The following is a 6,090-nucleotide window of genomic DNA, read 5'->3' as shown; positions in this document are numbered from 1 at the left end:
GAGGGAGGGAGGGAGGGAGGGAGGGAGGGAGGGGCAAGTAATTTAGAAAACATTTCAGTTATTCACAATATAATCAAAGCGATGCATTAGATCTACCCCCTCCTGTTGTAAATACGTGTGGGGTTGAAAGATTATCGGTTCTCACCACAATTTCAGAGCCCAGGAAGGCTAATGGCTTTGATAAGGAATGTGGAGCTTCCTACAGTCAGTCTACTCCTGACTTTAATGGGTGTGTTACTAAGGGTCTGTCACTTTAGCTCTTAGTCACATCCATTTCTGCAGGGTGACAGGTGCCTATTTTGTACTTATGAGTTAGTCATTACTAAGACATTCCACACTCTTACCTGGTGCCAGCCCTTGTTTCAGGTCAGTCCTCAGTATCTTCTCAGTGCTGAGATTCCAGGCTTATGCCAGAAGCCCAGACCAACCCACTACCCCACATGTACTTCTGAACTGTTGGAATCCATTTCTTCTTCATTTGCTGAGACTCTTCAAGCCTTCCCTCCACTCTATAGAGAAGCCTTCAGTTCACACTCATAATCTGTAGGGCTAACTGTCTTCCACTCATCTTGCTAGTATCATCTTCTCACCCACTACCATACTTTCTGTCCTTTCACAGAAGGCTTTGGAACCTTGTTGAATATTGAGACTTTTAACATTTTATAAGTTTAAAAATCAAGTGGGAGCCAGCAAGATGGGTCAGAGGATAAAAGCACTTGCACACCAAACCTGATCCATAAGTTGGATCCTCAGAACTCATGTGGTAGAAAAAGAGAACAGACTCTCACAGATTGTCCTCTGACCTCCATACCACAGCATGCACTCACACACACACACACACTGAATAAGTTTTTAAACTTTAAGTAGATCAACAAAGTTTAACTTTCTCTTCCCATAGCCATTCTTGGACATCTGTTTTGCCAGAACCAGATATATACATGCAAAGACAATTCATAGTAAAAAACTGATGAGTTGTGTTCAAATTCTTGCTGTGTTTGAGATACCTCATTAGTTACCAACAATCCAAAAAACATTTGACTGAAATCCCTGTTTTATAAAGTGAAGGACAGAGATACAGTGTAAGACCTAAGTCAGCCTGCACCAGTGGTTATTGCCCTCCAAGTGACAAGACTATGGAAAGAGGAGGAAAATATTTCCCATCCTGAAATTGCTGAAGACTCTGTCCTCTTCCCAAAAACTCTTAAATCAAGAGTCCTGTTACATATTTCAGTCTGGCCTTGAACTCCCAGTCCTCCTGCCTCTTGAATGCTGAGGTAACTTATGCACATTATGAACATTCTATATCTGGTCTTAATAGCTTTCTTCTTTTGCTTTTAGATAGAGTCTTACTATGTAGACTCAGAGATACAAAATTGTATTTGAGAAATTTAGCTGTTCTGAACTGTTTTTTTCTCCTTGCTCTGTCTGTTCCAGTCTTGAAAGGCTACGATGTCAGAATCTGAATTGTTTTGGTACCGATGTGAAAGAACCATTCACAGTATAAAGAATCTTAAACACTTTCATCATACTTGTTACCATCCTTCACAGTCTGTGACTATTAACACTGGATTTTTGTGAACAGTTCCCACTTCACTCTTTTCTCTATTTACAGTAGGCAGCTAATCCATCATTCTTATTTGGTTGGGTTTTGTTGCTGTTGTTGTTGTTGTTGTTTGTATTTCTGTGTTAGTGTCTGGCAAGATATGCAACTTGCTGTGTATACCATCGTAGCCTTCTGCCTCCTAAATGCTGGGATTAGGCATGTGCAGCCAAGCCTTTCTAAGCATGTCTCAGCTTACATCAATCCAGATTTGTATGACTTTGTCTCAGAGTCAAAGCTCAGGCTCATACAGTCTGCACATGGGCTCTATATGCTCTGACTTCTTGACCGTAATAATCTCTGTAGCTTACTTTATTTAGATGATTTCCTTGAAAGACCAAATAAATCTTCTCTGTAGCCTCTGTTACTTTTCTACTTAATTATCCACAAGAACTTACATCTTTATGCATCTCCCCAAATGTCTTCTTTGCCCACCCTGGTTAAAACAGCACATCTTTACACCCTCAACTTGCCTTGCTCTCTTTTCCAATTTTTCTCCTTTTTTTTCCCAAAGATTCATTTATTTATTTATTCATATATGTGAGTGCACTGTAACTGTCATCAGACACACCAGAAGGGGGCATCAGATCCTATTACAGATGGTTGTGAGCCACCATGTGGTTCCTGCTAGGAATTGAACTTACGACCTCTGGAAAGAGCAGTCAGTGCTCCTAACCTCTGAGCCATCTGTCCAGCCCTATTTTTTCTCCTTAACACTTACATCTTACATTGAATTGATTTTTCTGTCCTATACTTTGAACATAAGTTCCATGTGTTTTTAGCATACAGTTATAACATAACTGTAATCTCCAGGACAATGCCATATGTACCATTGGAGTTCAGTAGGACTTTTTGAATAATGAATTAATAAATTAGTTAGGTATGCTAGATACTATGTACCCAAGCTCCAATTAAATGAGTTGGAGAGTTGTCAGAATTGCACCTAAGCATGCCTGCTGGGACATTTTCAGCCTGGGTGGTAATAAGGTAAACTTAGTAATTTTTCTAGTTCTGTTTAAAATCATTTCAGTAGACTTTTTAGAAATCAGCGTGCCTACAGCATACCCAAACTAAAGGGACATGTCTAAGGCAAAGGCGTTCTGTCCTCCTTACTTTCTCGGGGTTTTAGTAATCAGCTTTAGGTCTTTGTTATCTTTAAAAATATTTACCTTGTTACCAAATACTCTTCCTAAATACTTGTGTTTTAAATAAATGCTGTAGCTGTCTTTCAGTCCTTTAGTTTGGACCTGTCAACTGTCAGGTTCTATGAGGAAGACTATTAACCACTGACTCTGTGCTCAGATATATGCACTATGTCAATTTTCCTGTTAACTTATTTGAAAATAAGACAGACTACTAACATTGAGACTGATTTAATGATGATTACAAAATGACAGAAAACAAGTACAACTTAAAATGTAGTAACCTCCTTGCAAGGGTTCAGAGATGAAGATATAGCAACTTCTCCCTCTCTGAACTTCTGTATCTTGTTTTAGTCGTCATTGTTGTTGCTATAAAATAGTTTGGATAGATATTGATAAGGAAGGAAAGGGTTTATTTTAAAAAATAAAATCACCTCTGAGCTGGTGAGATGGGTCCATGAGTAGAAGTATTTGCCACCAAGCCTGGCAACCTGAGTTCAACTCCCTGCTCCCATATGGAAGGAGAGAACTAATTCTGGAAAGTTATGACTTATACACACACACACACACACACTTGTGGTGGCATGGGCACACCCACACGTACAATAGATAGATAAATAAATAAATAAATGTAATAAAAATAATTTAAATTATCCAAAATATTCCAGAATTGCATATTGATTGATTGATTGATTGATTGATTGATTGATTAATAAATGTGTGGTCCTCTTGATGATCATCACACCAATTTGGAGAATAAAGAGGAAAATGAGACTCACTGTAGATATATTTTTATCTCCTATTCACATTTGTTATTTAAGTATAATATTAGAGCCAAGAGGCATGACTAGGATAGATTGACTTACTTAAAGATAATCATTGAATGGACTTGCAAGTGCTTCTTAGATGGAAAGCCCAAGATACTTACAAGAAAGTTAGGTTGACCTCTGCACTTTATTTTTGTTAGTCTTAATTAATTTAGGGATCAGAGGTATGGCCACATGTGCCGTGATATGTGAGTGGAGGTCAAAGGACAACTCTGAGAAGTGGCTTTGCTCCTTCCACCTTGTTGAGAGGAGTCTCCCATGCTGCTGCTGTGCGTATCCCAGGCTGACTGACCCTTGAGCTTCAGGGGGATTCTGTCTCCTCCCCACATCTTACCACAGAAATTGCCCTACTTTGATTCTGTGTTGCTGTAAGAAAAACTGACCAAAACAGACATGAGGCCATTTTCTCAGTTGAGATCCCCTCTTCCCAGATGACCTGAGCATATGTCAAGTTGACAAAAAATGATTAGCACAGCATGCTCAGACTGAAGACACAAGCCATTGCATCTAGCTTTTTAGATAGGCCTTGGAATTGAATCTGGATCCTCAGGCCCGTGCAACTAGCATGCTTACCCACTAAGCCATCTGCCCAGCCCTACTCTATCCTCATGATCATTTCAGTGAAACTCGTTTGTGTGTTCATTGTTAAGAGAATAAATCCCAAGCTAAGAATTAATCATTCATTGAAACTGTTCCCAAGCCACTTAACTAATTAATAAATATCTGAACTTTTTGGGATCGTGTTTACATATTCTACATTTTAAATTGAAGCTATGTACTTCAACACGTTTAAACTTTGGAGGAAAATCTAGCCTTGTTTTGAAATTGTGTTAAACAGTTTCCTTTTTCAACATCTCTAACCTGAAGAATTCCTCCACCTTCTCAAGCTGTCTTAGAGCACATGCCTCACTAACACTTGTCCCTAGTAGTGAGCCTAGCAGCTTCATGGAAGGATTTCTTTGTTGAAACTAAGAATATGCTAGTAGGGGATAGAAACATCTCTCTTTCTCAAGAAGGGAGATTGTCCTCCCCTGAGTCTTCGGTGTCGTTGAGAATTATGTGGTCCTTAGAAATGGACTTACTCTTAGTTCAGTCCTATGTGAGACTGTGACAAAGTAGATTGGTACCAGAAATGTGATTGTCAGACTCATTGAAATTTTAAATTTTAAAATTCAGTTGTAAACGTCTGTATAGACTTGGATTTAATTCTTAGATATCTAATAAGGACAAATTCTGATACAATTGTCAGTGAAGTCAAGGAAGTCAGATCCACATTAATGCCCTGTGAGGCTACAATAATTAAATACTGCAAACCAAAGTCAACTCTCCTAAACTTCATTGATTCCAGATAGGTTCTGAACCAGATTTTGCAAATTTCCTTCAAGCCATATAGTTATATATTAATTAGTTCATTTAAACATGCAGTTGTGTCCAACCTTTTGTCATGCAATACACCATGTGACCTAGAGTCCTTATTGCATCCTCCAGTACGATTATCATCTCTACAGCGCACATTTCAGAACCATCGTCATCTGTACAGTCCACAGTCCAGAACTACAAAATCCAAGTAAAAACAAATAAGCAAAAAGTCCCTCAGTGTATAAGGAATTTTACAGTTTTGTATTAGGCCACATGGGGTATGTAGGCTACATGCTGGACACAGCTGAAAGTGTACATAATTTCTCTTGAAAACTCTAAAATATCTGCAGAATAATTTTGTTTGAGTTAAAAAATAGATTCGGTTCTGTGTAATTTATGTGTATGCTTGTTTATATGCATTATTTTATCCTATTAAATAGGATAAAAGTTTACATACCAGGTTATTAGCCTTGATTTTCCTCTGCACACAAAGAATAGAGACAGGCTGAGAGATATAATTAGTTTCCCTCTACTTTTTATCATAATTCAGGTTTTTTTTTTAAAAGAGAGAAAAGGATAATTATTTCTGGAAGACTTCAGTTTAAGCCAGACTTGATATCATAGCCTGTAATCCCAGCTACTCAGGAGACTGAAGCAGAAGGACCACCAAGTTCAAGGCCAGCCTGGGCAGCTTAGTGAGAACCTATCTCCTAAGAATACACCAGTTAGGATTGCTGATAAGGCTCAGTGACAGGCCACTTACCCAGGCTGTGTGGTAGTGTTACATCAGGACTCATAGATGCATTTCATTTCTGTTGTTCTTTATTTCCTTTTTTATAGTGACTTGTATTTATTTTTTATTTACTTTATGTATTCAAGGTGTAATGTGCCTTCTTCTATTACTTACAAGTATTATATGTCATAAATTCTTTGGGAATAGTATAGTCAGTAACCAGGTTTTAGTACTGTTGGGTGGTTTTTAGCCATTCTAATAACTGCACATTATCACTCTTTTTGTGGTTCTAGTTTGTGTCTGCCCAGTGACTAACCCTGCTGAATATCCTTTCGTGTGCTCAGGTCCTCATGTGTCTCATCAACTCAGCATCTCCCTAATCCTTATCATGATTTTTTTAAAGATGAGCTTTAAATTACAGTTGTGACA

General features: G+C 38.2%; 1 protein-coding gene across 1 annotated transcript in view; it reads left to right on the top strand.

Moving 5' to 3' along the window:
* Zcchc7 (zinc finger CCHC-type containing 7) overlaps positions 1-6,090 on the top strand; it is a 173,742-nt gene that overhangs the window by 137,974 nt on the left and 29,678 nt on the right. The gene's annotated exons all lie outside the window — the stretch shown is intronic.

The sequence above is a fragment of the Grammomys surdaster genome, unplaced genomic scaffold (assembly GCF_004785775.1).
Source record: "Grammomys surdaster isolate TR1022 unplaced genomic scaffold, NIH_TR_1.0 199, whole genome shotgun sequence".
Classification (NCBI taxonomy): domain Eukaryota; kingdom Metazoa; phylum Chordata; class Mammalia; order Rodentia; family Muridae; genus Grammomys; species Grammomys surdaster.
This window is presented reverse-complemented; position numbering and strand designations above follow the sequence as displayed.